Source organism: Ostrea edulis, chromosome 7 (genome assembly GCF_947568905.1).
Source record: "Ostrea edulis chromosome 7, xbOstEdul1.1, whole genome shotgun sequence".
NCBI lineage: Eukaryota > Metazoa > Mollusca > Bivalvia > Ostreida > Ostreidae > Ostrea > Ostrea edulis.
Window position 1 is genome coordinate 66,515,043 of NC_079170.1, and position 14,265 is coordinate 66,529,307.

Consider the following 14,265-nt stretch of genomic DNA (forward strand, 5'->3'; position numbering starts at 1 on the left):
GCCAAAGTGCGATGGTCCACACTCATGCGCCAAAGTACGATGGTCTGACGCGCCAAAGTGTGATGGTGTGACACGCCGAAATCCATTGGTTTATAAACGATATAGTGTTTTAGTAGAGATTGAACCAACCGTGTGTTGTTTCACCAAAATATCAGTGCAAAATCAATGCCAAGAAATAAGAATAAGAACTTATTATATTACCATTTAGCTGCTGTGTTATTAAACACAACATTTTCCGACGCAAAATCGTATAGAATGTTTTGTATCATAGCATACACCCAGGGATTAATACGTATACGTCAAATTAATAAATGATCCTGAATTAAAGAATATTTGGGCGAAGTAGATAGTTTGACAACAAATGTACTTTGTCGTTCTCACTATCCTCAACAGTGTAAACATTGCCGTTGCTGTCGTCCATATTGCATTTCTTAAGTTTTATTTTGAATGACGTCACAATGACGTAACGTCACAAACTTTTCTAATCTCCGCACCATCAGACTCTGGAGTTACTATCGCACTTTGGTGTCCGTAACGTTAACAAATCATTGCACTTTGGCGCAGACCATCGCACTTTGGCGTGACCATCGCACTTTGGAGCGACCATCGGACTTTAGAATCTTACACACACACACACACACACACACACATATATATATATATATATATATATATATATATATATATATATATATAGCACAAACAAACAATTATAACACCCAATCTTACGTTTAGCCCTAGTGATAATCAATTAATTAATATATAAAGCACTAAATAATCACAACTAGGTACTGAAAATTTTCGCCCCAGCCCGGGGTCGAACCAGCGACGTACGGCACCCACCGCCTAGCAAGATTGTCAAACCAGTGCGCAAGTCCACTCGGCCACAATGACTTCCCAACGCACTGGTTTGACAATCTTGCTAGGCGATGGGTGCCGTACGTCGCTGGTTCCACCCCGGGCTGGGGCGAAAATTTTCAGTACCTAGTTGTGATTATTTAGTGCTTTATATATATATATATATATATATATAAAAGCACTAAAGTTCCAACAACACCCGATACCTCAAAGTGTCGGATCCACAACATGGATACAAGGTCAAATACAAAAAATTATACAAAGCACTAAAATGACCAACGACACGAACAACATATATATATATATATATGTATATATATATAAAGTTGACATATTTAATGTATATATGCATGATAACTCTGTAAAAAATGTACCATTCTGTAAATTGAAATATATTTCCTAATACGTTTCATAATCACATGTTAACATGTATGCATACTTATTAAACAATTACAGAAGTAAACACATCACTGACCATATTACTCATTTGCTCAACATAATCATTTGAGTGTTAAGCAGAAACAAACATCTTTCAAACAACAATTGCTTTTTTTGCTTCAGGGGGTTCAATGACCACTGAATGGATAACTTTGTGGCATTTTTTGCATTTCAATGTCCATTCGGTTCTTTTTTCTGCTAGTTCTTGGTAGAGTCCATTGTCTTCAATTCCTGAAATGACTGTTTATATCAGCAGATCATCCGAGAAATACTATCATATGTTGAGACATACATATCAGCTGCTGTGTCCGTAGTTGATCTTCAACTTGAATTGTAAGAATGATTTCAAATTGCCAGAAGTTTTTCAACATCCTTGCATGATGAGTCTTATGAGAGTTTTGAGATTGATCACTGTTCGTTGTCTTCGCCTTTTCACAAAAATAATATTGTTGTTGAGTACTATTATTTGTGCTTCCTGTAGAACGACATGTAGAACTGTTATTTTCTGTAAGTATCTTCTGACTCTTGATCAGTCAATTCATTGTGTTGATTGAGCAGAAAAGTATCTCGTCTGTGTTCCTTTTCTCTTGGAAAATCCTGTATTACCTGAAACATGGAAAACAATGTTTTAAAAGTTAATGATTTATCGTATCGAAAATATTGCCATACTAGTGTCATCACATTAAGGTCAAGATAAAATGTGTGTTTCCGGTTTCCCTTTTTGCTGACGACCCTAAATTTTTTATAGATGATATACATGTATGGAAAATAAAATAAAAATCCTGAATTTGGAATTTCTATCTCTATGCATTCGAGTTTCTCAAATTTACATTTTACTACTATTGATCTTCAAAATATGTGAAAAGTATTTGTAATGTATAGACTTGTATTGCAAGCATATCAAAAACTAAGATTTCTAATAAAATATTTCAACAAAATAAAATGTTTTACCTACCTTAGTACCCTACCTAATGTTTTTAAAGAATGAAATAGGAAACACACATATTTTGTTTTGGCCTAATCTAAAGTTAAATACCACCTTTTTGAATCACTTTAAACTTCACTAAATATTCAACATTTGTCTCGTATGGTGTAAGAGATAAGATGAATAGTAATTGTGAATACTTAAATTAATGCATGTATATCACATGTACATGTAAGTATGCGACTCTTGTGAAAACATTGTATATAAATTCAAAGATTTTACCTGCAAAATCCTACAAGTATTCCATTGTAAAATGGTAATATAAAAACAATGAATTAACTCGTCTACATGTACAGAGACCCAAAGGTAAAAACAATATTCTTACTCTGACCAGGCAACCGTGCAAGTTGCGAATAAAAGTACTCGTCCAGGCTAGGAGGTTATAAACGTTGGCTCGGGCTCCAGCTCCAACTCTAGCTCGAATTCAAAATCATACTCCTAGGAGTACGTGGTCAGATTCTAAGGTTATAAAACATTTCGAGTATGTACTCCTAGGAGTACTTACTCCAGTTTTCGAGTTCGTACTCAAACTTTTTTTTAATTGCACAAGCGGCCTTTTTTACATTCTTCCGTAATGGCGGCACCCATTTGTTTACGTTGAGTACGGATCACAGCAATATTACAATCCATAAAACGGTAAGTTAGTGCCAATTTTTTTGCTAAAATGTTCTATGCAATATTTTTTCAAGAAATAATCATTGGATTAGTGTAAATATAAAGGGCTATATGTGTATATTATATCTCTTTACCATTTTCACTATCGTGTATATATCATAGATATATACAACATAAAACTGCGCTATCGTCTGCAGTGCATACTATACTCGCTATAAAATGGCAGAAAAAGATATACAGAGGCTAATATCATCAAATGAGGGTAGTGATTCATGTGAGAAGAAAGTGCTGACAAAGTGGTCTGCAGAGGAAGAAACAGCATTAATATCGGCTGTTTTAGACTGAGAGGACATCCTATTTGGGGATTTTAAGGGTCCAGGGGGGAAATCGGGCTTGGCAAAGAGGAGACAGGGTTGGGAGGAAGTGACAGATCTTTTGAATGCGTAAGAATTTTTTTTTCAAATTAAGATTAGTGATTTTATTATAGATGCATACATGTCTTTCGCATAGCTAATTATAAATCTTATTTACAGTAAGAATGAGGATGGGATGTTTTATGATAAATTTTATATATAAATTTTAATCGAGTTGGGGATTAAGCAACATATATAAGATTACCAGGGTTTTATCCAGCATTTAAATGTTACTAGATCTACCCATTTCATATTTGAGTGGAATTTTTGAGAATGCATTCATGAGCTTCCAGGGGATGGTGGTGGGGGACATCCATGGAATATAAATTGATTGATTATTCATTTTATCTATATTGTAAGTCTGACAATTATAGAAAACGACTTAGAATGTATAAAAATGATTTTGTTGAAATTTCTCATACAATTTCGTAAAATTTCTACAATTAAAGGGGATTTATAATCTGTGGAAGGGGAAATATCCATTTGTTGCCAAAGGGGAAAGGTACCCTTTACCGGTAGTAAAAACAACCTAGATAAATCCCTGATTACTTATATGTAAAATCCAGGGGCCCCCACCAGGGTCTCGTTCTGGACCCAATGGGGGCCTCATGACAGCACCAAGACCCCCTGTCACATAAAGCCCCCCCCCCCCCCAACGCAATTCCTGGATCCGCCCCTGGTAACTCTGAAAAAATATTAGGACACATCAGATGTGTTTTATAGAGCTACAGTTCTGCAGCTATAGATACTTGCTAAACACTTTTGCTTAATTTGATGTACAGTAATTGTTTTAAGCTGTATGTTGTCATTTGATAAGTTTTTATTTTGAATGAAAAATATTTCTTGCACTCTTTAAGCATTACTAACATTATGATAGTTCTGATAATTAAGTACAAATCTTTAAAAAAAAATTGCTTTTGACAGAACCCAATAAAGGAAAATAAGTTTTGTTGGGTCCAGTACAAGGAATTTAAGAGTTACAGTATACTCATGCAATGATAAGATTGGCAGAATGCTTAACCCTGTATTGTTTTGTTTGAGGACTGTGTTCATAATGATTCTTAAAACCCCCTAAATTATATCATTTAAGAAATTAGTTTTATATTGTAGTTACTGTTATATATAGTTGAACAGAAAGACTGGAAAGTGTGCAAATGTAAATAACCTTGTATGAAAACCATATAAGCCGTAAACATTAATTGTTCTTGTAGACAATTCACTAGCAGCAAGAGATCCTCCGTAGAGTACAGGAAGAAATACAACAATGCCAAACAAAGGAGTAAGTTATACAATTTTTATATTCAGTAAATATTCAAAAGATAAGAATATATTTTTTACTTTAATATATATATAAGATAAGTTTATTCCAATTTTGGGCCCAGAGGGCATAACAGTAAAACAGTATATAAAGAAGGAAATTCAAAAAAGAAAGAAAGTTTACAACATTAACTACAGGTTACATAGACTGCAAACTGCATGTGGATGCAGCATGTTGGGGAAACAAGTACATACATATAGGAATTGCTAATCATGTGTATACACAAGTAAATGGACAGTATCAGTATTATACCAACATATGAATAATAAACTATAATGATTTTTGCAGTTTTAAAGCATCACTTCTTTTTCTGAACGTTTGCACTAAATATTCACTCAATTTGACAATTACTGGTTTGTCTTCATTAATCATCAACCAAGTAAATTTGTCCTTATTTGTTAGATAGATAAAATATATATATAGGTCTTGCGTTACGTTGCTATGACAGATATACACGACTGAAGAAGACCGGTAACACCATTGAAATATTTCTGGAAAGTGTTTAGAGTGTTTTCTATGCCAGCCCCCGAGATCAAAGATCAGGGGGCATATTGTTTTTGTCCTGTCTGTCATTCTGTCTGAAACTTTAAAGGAAGTGAACATGGAAATGTGACAAAGGGTTTAAATTTGTCATTTTGATGTATATAATGAATTCTGAAAATCATTAAGATGTAATTTTCTTTAGTAGGGAGATATTTCATAAAGATTAACTAATCTTTTCAATCCTCGGGAGCTGCCATATTGAAAAATATTATTACCTCCCTACTGGGTTATCTCTTAGCATCCACTAGAGGACAGCACTGATGCTGATGTCAGTAGGATACTTTATGTATTTTTGGCACATTGTAAGCATCAACGTTAAAATGTCATCAGCAGAGAGTGAATTAACTATGGGATATCAGTTTGAACCTGATGTTACAGAGGAAGAAATTGCCTCAGAATAATTCTTCTTTACCAGCAATTGATTTTAATGAGAGAGGAATTATGTATACATTCAAGGGGTGTCTTTGTTGTCATGAGTTTGAACATTGTGTGTCAGATGATATGGATATACACATAAAGTGTGGTTCTCTACACCCATATTTGACATGGTGTGTCTAAGTCCTGTTATAATTGATACAGCTTACATTTATCCATGGATTTATGTATCCAGAGAGGAAGGGTCTCAGAGGACTTGGGTAACAACTTGTTAAACAAGTAAGAAAAACATGAAAATGAAAAATACCTTCTGTATTCACATGTATTAAAATCTAAACATAACATGGCATTTAATTGTGTGTAAACATTTCCAATTACACACACACATGATATAATACAGTAACAATTCTGTTGCAGGCATGCTATCAAGATTTATGGCCTACAGACCAGTGCTCCCACTGGACCAGACTTCCCTTTCGCCACTTTTTCGGGGAGTGGCGCTGCACAAATAATCACATGCTTTACAATTATTTCCATCATATTATATATTATTTTATTCATTACACTTATTTTAGCATTTTTAATCAGTTACATTACTTAATCATATCCAGCTACCATACCTAAACATTTCTTTCTGAAATAATAAGAAGTTGATTTGTTTGATAAATTCTATTATGGAAATCAAAATTCAGGTAATAAATCATATAAATATAAAGCTTCATGATGCTACACCCCTCAGTGAAAACATTGTGTACATTGGCCGAAATGCAGATATCACAAAACATCAAGCCCAATTTAGAGTCGTATCTCAACCATTCCCTATCAAATTTCCGTTTTTGTATGAAAGATTTTGCAATTTGGACAGAATCAGATGTTTGAGCAGGTGGGGTTGACTGTAAAGCCAAACATAGATATTTTTGTTAATTTTAGACTGACTAGGGTCAGAAGCTACAAGTTTAGTATCAAAATAGAATGGGGTGCATAGTCTTATGAGATTAGCATTTTTATACTGTTGCGCACCGAACTTCAAAGAAAATTATTTATTAAAATTGCTATGTCCATATGAATGGTGACCGACCGCATTGTTTAAGAAATATTCGAACTAAAATCAAACACATTAAAATCTTGTAATCAACGAGTTTGGCCGCAAAAACAAACAATTGATGTATTCATATATACATTATAGACAATAATACGGCCAATTTAATTACCGGTCGGTTCTCTGGTTAAGAATTGACATTAATGTGGAGATGATAACACGATAATGAATAAGACTAAATGTTAAACAATTGACCACAGCAGGGTAAACAGCTGTCCGATGTACTTTATTACATAATCACCGACTTTTTTGCAGCCATAAATTACCTGAGGTTGTGACCAGCTCTGTGTGCACTGGAGCGACGCGAGATTTCCGGTCGCACGCATTGACTGAATAAACTGATTTTGACTGCATAAACAAACAGGCGATAATATGTCATTGACAAAGGATTAAAAATACAATTTATTGCAAAAAGGGATTTTCGCCACTTTCAATTTTTTTTCGCCATTTTTGAAAAAAATTCGCCATTGCCGAAAATGGCGAAGCCCAGCTCGAGCACTGCTACATACTGTGGCTGAGTTTATCATCTAGGTCAGACGCGGTCAGCTTCTTGGGGGGGGGGGGGTCAGAGTAGTTTTACCCTCATTTGTTGTGACAGAAATTAAGGGAGCATTTCCAAAAGAGCGCTGCAATTATAAAGGATTTCTTGAAACCTCAGACTTTGACACTGATTCTGAATAAGTAATTTTTATTAGTGTAAATAAAGAATATAACTCTAGATTGCAACTCCGAAAATCTGTGGTCCGTGTACATCAATTATTATAAAATATATAAATTATATGCCTATATTGCAGTACTTTTATGACACAGTCACCTTAATTATCTCAAAATATTTTAAAATCTAATAAAATTAATTGATTTGGAATCTTGAAATATAACAGTACTAGTCCTTCTGAGTAAGTTCAGAAGTTGGAGGAGCTGGAGATATTTTGTGGGAGTGTTTTCTTCTTTTTCTTAATGCATTGTAATTGGATTTGATTTCAATTCCTTTTGCTCCAAAACCTTATCCATCAATTCTAATATGAATCCATAAATTTCTGCTGTAGGCCTATGTCAACAACAGCAATGTGTGTCTCATCTACGTCAGAGCACAGGTGCATACTGGGAAATAATGGATGACCTCCATAAACCTTTAACTTAAGAGTGTGTAATTGATCAAATCTCGTAATAGAAACAAGCAAATTAGATTTAGGCTACACTATTTAGTTTCAGGAGGTCTTTTTTAAAGTTTATTATGCAACAAATATTTTTTTCATGTTCACTTCCTTTAACCTTGCTAATAAATTTTGAACAGTAAGAGCTAGAGCTTTGATATTTCTAATGAGTATTTCTTGTGACAAGACCTTTCCGTGCGTACAGTACCAACATTTTTGACCCTGTGACCTAGACCTTGGGGTTTGGCCTACTTTTTGAAAACCTTAACCTTGCTAATAACTTTTGAACAGTAAGTGATAGAGCTTTGACATTTTACATAAGTATTCCTTGTAACAAGACTTTCCATTGGTACTAAACCTTTTGATCTTGACATTTGACATTTGACCTACTTTTAAAAAAAAATGACATTGGTCATAACTTCTAAATGGTAAATTTAGAGCTTTCATATTGCACATGGGCATTTCTTGTGACAAGATCTTTCTACTGGTACCAAGATATTTGTCCTTGTGACCTTGGCAATCTTTGGAAATGGCCATTATCGGGGGGCATTTGTGTTTCACAAAAACATCTTGTTTAGATTTTACTTCGAAAAAAGATCTCTCTCTCTCTCTCTCTCTCTCTCTCTCTCTCTCTCTCTCTCTCTCTCTCTCTCTCTCTCTCTCTAATTCATTGAAATTTCATTGAAATTCAAACAGCCAAAGAGAAAATTGACTTCATGAAGAAAGAGATTAAGAAAACTGGTGGGGGACAAATGGAAGTGGAGCTGACAGAGGCAGAAGAGGTCTTTCTTGAAAGGCAGGATGGAAGGCCAAGTCTTTTTGGCCTAGGAGGAGGCTTTGATAGTGACGGTAAGGAGGGCAAGATCCATATATGTAACAATCAGAAGAAATTTTGTTAACTGAATGATCACTGCTAGATATGATACCCTTTTGTGATTTCAGATACAGGTTTTACTAACAAAAAGACTGAGACAAGTCAGGATGGTAGAGGTAGGTACATTTTCCTATACAAAATTAATTACTATTTTAGGTCATCTCAGGTGACCTTTGCAATTGGTTGCCATCCGTCGTCTTGCGTTAACTTCTTAATAACTTCCATTCCAATTATTTTCAAATTTGGTATGAAGCATCATCGGGACAAGGGGGACATAAATTGTAAATTTCAGGACTCCAGCACTCCTGGGGCCCTAGGGGCTAGGCAAAAACTGTCCAAAATTGACCAATTTTCAAAAATCTTCTCAAGGACCACACACGTGTAAGAAAAACTAAATGCATAGTGATGTAGAGCAGGAAAGCATCTACCAAAATTGTATATTTCATGATCCCCGGGGTAGGGGTTCTATAGTGTTTATGTGTAAAACATTTAAATAACATCTTCTTTAGTGTTATTGATACTAAATTGAAACTAAATGGATAGAGCAGGTAGTCTTTTGCCAATATTGTAAATTTGATGATCCCCAGAGTAAGGGTTCTGACCCCAGGGTGGGGCCAAACTTAGTATATGTGTAAGTTTGCTGATACTGTATAAAATCTAAATGCATACTTAGGAATAGCAGAAAAGGAGGTACAAAAATGAAGAATTTCATAACCCAGGGTTATGACATTAAGATGAGTCCAAATTAGTCATATCGTTTGATGGTTTTATGTTAATACACCTATTATTTAAAGCGTTTCATCAGTGTTTGCACTTTTGAGGGCAGAAGTTTTAAGAACACATCTTGTTTTATACTGTTGCTGAGCATTAGAATTTAGCTTAGATATTCAGAACAGGAATTTTTTTTCTAGATTTCATAGCCCATGGAAGAAGTGATATTTTTTTTCACTAGTATTCAAGTGACAGATAAGGCCTGTAGGCCTCCTGTTAAATAAAATTTGTGGAAAGACAAAATGATCAACCTGATACACAGCTCTACACCTTATATCTTTAAAGGGACTGGTTCACGATTTTTGAACGAAATATTTTTTATCTTTTATGTGAAACATTAAGAATATAACTCATTTAATGTTGACAGTCAACATTTTGACCTTCTGAATGCAAAAATAAAAGCAATATTTTAGCCTTAAATTTGTGTTATGTAAACAAAGACTCGAGTCTTTTCATGTATACAAACACACCAGTGAAATGTTAATTTTGTAATATAAAGCATCAAAATTTTGCATAGTCACAAATTTTAACTTTTAGATGACACATTTTACCCGAAGAATGCTTGAAATGTGAAAGATATAATCAACTTCGATCGATAACCATTTCTTTTAAAAATTTCGTAAACAAAAACATACCGCAATCTTTGTTTACAAAACAAACAATGAACTCTCTAAAATGAGCTTCTGTGATCATGTATAACCTTAATTTTTGTGTGAAATCTTTTAAACACATTAGACAGTAGATTCTGATCATCAAAAGTGAAAAACAAAATTTGGGGGAAAATCGTGAATCAGTCCTTTTAAATAGAATAAATATGCATAATTTGCATGAATTTTATTTTATACATTTCTTGATATTTATTGTCAGTGTGAATAAGATAGTTGACTGTTTCTTTTCTTGTTCCTGTGTTCATGTGTTAGCAGACAATAATTATTTCCTTATATTTCAGCAGCGGCTCTGTTATCTCTGGGGGCTACCAATTCAAAAGAAAAGGAGAGCAAAGGTAAGATAAACTTGTTAAATAGATATGCGTTTTAGCTCACTTGAACTATAGATCTGATCATCTGCCATTCATTTTCTGTCAGTGTTTTACATTTTTAGCTCACCTGAGCTGAAAGCTCAAGTGAGCTTTTCTGATCGCCTATTGTCCATCATCTCTCTGTTCCTCTCCAGAACCACTGGGCCAATTCCAACTAAACTTAGTCAAAAGCATCCTTGAGTGCTTTCAAGTTTGTTCAAATGAAGGGCCATCCCCCTTCAAAGGGGAGATAATCACAAAAATGCAAAAATAGGTTGGGGTCATTTAAAAATCTTCTCATGAGCCACTGGGCCAGATGAGATGAGATTTACATGAAAGTTCTCTTACATAGTGCAAATTCACGTTCGTTCAAATCATGGCCCCCGGGGGTAGGTTGGGGCCACAATAGGTATCAAAGTTTTATATGCAAATATTTAGGGAACTTTTTTAAATATGAGCCAAGGTGACTCAGGTGAGCAATGTGGCCCATGGGTCTCTTGTTTACTTCTTCTAAACCACACAGCTTTACACAAAGCATCTTTAGGTGGTGGTCTTTTCAAAGTTGTTCTATTAAAAGACTAGGCACTACTCAAAGGGGAGGTAATTAGAAAATAGTGTAAAAAGGGTGGGATATTTTAACAATCTTCTTTTCAAGAACCAGTAATATCAAAACAGAGAGGATGGGGTCAGCTGCTTGATCAGTTGGACATTGATGCTCAGGTGAGGGATGTGGCCCATAGACCTCATTTTGTACACTCAATTTTTGATGGGCTGTGTTATGGTATAAACTTTCCAATCTGTCTGATAGTCTTTTTTGTGTTTGAGTCATATCCTTCACACTTTGAGGCCTAGCACAATGAAATAATGGCAAACTGATGTATAGTGAAGGCGTACCATGATCTAAGAGCTTGACATGGTGGCATACTTTTAGAATTCTAGAGCTAACCATAGTCGAAATGTTGTTGCAATTAAATGACAGCATCAAAGCTTATGACTTTGAGTTTGCAAACATATAGTTCAAGACAGGCAAATCATGTATCCTAACAGTGCACTTTATTTCATTTAAATGGACTAGTGGTTTTACTTTCACTTTCTAAAGAAAGTTGAGGTATATTATTTAAATTGAATTAAATCTAAATAAATTAAATCCTTAGTCTAATAGTGTATTGGATATCTACTAAAAGGATGCAGTGTTTCACTTTGCAATTAATCCATTTCAAGATTTTTAAAATCAAATTTCAACTACACAAAAAAAAAAAATCTTTAAATGCCTGTTCTTTATTTAAGGTAAAGAGAAGAGGAAAGAAGACGAGCGTAAAGAAAATATCATGGAGGACACCAAAAGAATAAAACTAGAACAAAGAAAATTACAGCTAGAAATCACAAAGCTTGAGAAGGAAATTAACCTTATTGATACACAACAGAAATTCTTTGATATGAAAATGAGTTTGTCAGAGTATTAATTGCTACCCACAGTTTTTAGCTCACCTGAGCTGAAGGCTCAAGTGAGCTTTTCTGATCAAAACTTGTTGTTGTCGGTCATTAGCGTCGTAATCTTTACACATGTTCATCTTCTTCTCCAGAATCACTGGGCCAATTTCAGTCAGATTTGGCATAAAGCATCCTTGGATGAAGGGAATTCAAGTTTATGGAAATGAACAGCCATGCCCCCACAAAAGGGGAAATAATCACAAAAATGCAAAAATAGGATGGATCATTTCAAAATCTTCTCAAGAACCACTGGGCCAGAAAAGCTTAAATTTTCATGAAAACTCCATGACAAAGAGGAGATTGAAGTTTGTAAATCATGACCCCTGGAAATAGGGTAGGTCACAATAGGGGAACAAAGTTTTTCATGCGAATGTATAGGGAACCAAACTGAATAGCACAAAGCGTCAATTTGTTAACATGAAAGGCCATACCTGTCTACAAGGGCATATGATAATTATGCCCCCTCAAAGAAGAGGGGCATATTGCTTTGCACAAGTCGGTCGGTCGGTCAGTAGACGACATGTTGTCCGCTAAATATCTTGAGAACCGTTCACTTGATCATAATTATATTTCATATGTGGGTTGGTTACGAGTAGAAGAGGACTGCTATCGGTTTTCAGGTCAAAAGGTCAAAGGTCAATCTACTCTGGACATAGGAAGACATTGTCCACTCAATATTTTGAGAACCCTCTTCTTGACAGACATCAAACTGGTACACTGGTGCATCCTAAGGAGTAGATGAACCCTAATGATAATGATCACAGGGTCATTGATTTTAAGGTGACATGGTCAAAGATCAAGGGTTAAACTGGAGATAGTTATACATTGTATATTGTCTCCTATATTTTTAGAATTATTTGCTTGATTGACACCAAACTTGGTACAATGGTATAACATAAGGAGTAGATGACCCCTATTGATTTTAGGTCACATGGTCAATCCACTCTTGACATAAGAAGATATTGTCTGCTCAATATTTTGAATTGATAATATTACTATCAATTAAATGACGCATGGGTATAACCCTTTTCAATTTTGCACCATGTGGGGCATACATTTATGTGTTTTACAAGCATCTCTTGTTAATGAATTTGTTGTCAAGTTTAATAATTAAGTTTTATAATTAATGAATTTTTGGTCGTTATATTTGAAAAGTTTTTTTTAGCTCACCTGAGTTGAAAGCTTAGTGAGCTTTTCTGATCGCCTGTTGTCCGTCGTCTGTCCATCTGTCTGTAAACTTTTTACAAGTTCGACTTCTTCTCCAGAACCACTTGGCCAATTTCAACCAAACTTTGCCAAAAGCAACCTTGGGTGAAGGCTTTCAAGTTTGTTCAAATGAAGGGCCATCCCCCTTCAAAGGGGAGATAATCACAAAAATGCAAAAATAGGGTGGGGTCATTTAAAAATCTTCTTAAGAACCACTGGGCCATAGAATCTGAGATTTACATGAAAGCTTCCTGACATAATGTAGATTCAAATTGTTAAAATCATTGCCCCCGGGGGTATGATGGGGCCACAATAAGGGATCATAGTTTTACATACAACTATATAGGGAAAATCATTGAAAATCTTCTCAAAAATCACTGGGTCAGAAAAGTTTACATTCACATGAAAGCTGCCTGACATAGTCCAGATTCAATTTTGAAAAAATCATGGCCCCCGGGAGTAGGTTGGGGTCACAATAAGAACTAAAGTTTTTCATGCGAATATATAGGAATAATCTTTAAATATGAGCCAAGATGACTCAGGTGAGCGATGTGGCCTATGGTCCTCTTGTTTTCTGAACCAAGCTGCTTGTATAGTTTTGCTCAAGCTTGAATATTGCTAGGAACTGCTGCTCAATTTTTAAAATTTACTATCATTCCTTTATCATTTCTTACTTAGTTATTGACCTAATGTCAGGGGAATTCAAAGTTTATATAGAAATACTTCCTCAAACATAATGAAAGACTACAATTTGCTTAATCCAATAACTGCATATTTTGGATCGTAAACTTATTGAAATCACATGGTTTTCAGAGATTTGAACTATAAGGATTTTACTTCAAGTAAAAAGCAAAGTGACTCAGGTTAAGAGTTGTGGCCCATGAATCCAACTTTTGTTATTTACATGTATACTGTGTATTAGTTAAGTTTAAGATTTTTATCTTCATGAATTGTTACAAATGTATATTGTTATAGTTACATGCAAGTGTAAGATTTTTTTTATTTATGTATAAACTGATCTAACAGTATAATATATTTCAAGTTTATTCCATTTTAATTATATAAGGTGTTCAATAGTCTAACAGTTGTAATTTAATGTCACCTTAT

At 34.6% G+C, this 14,265-nt stretch overlaps 1 pseudogene; it reads left to right on the plus strand.

Moving 5' to 3' along the window:
- The first annotated feature begins 3,115 nt into the window (after positions 1 to 3,115).
- LOC125645918 (uncharacterized) lies at positions 3,116 to 11,924 on the plus strand (annotated as a pseudogene).
- The last annotated feature ends 2,341 nt before the right edge of the window (positions 11,925 to 14,265 follow it).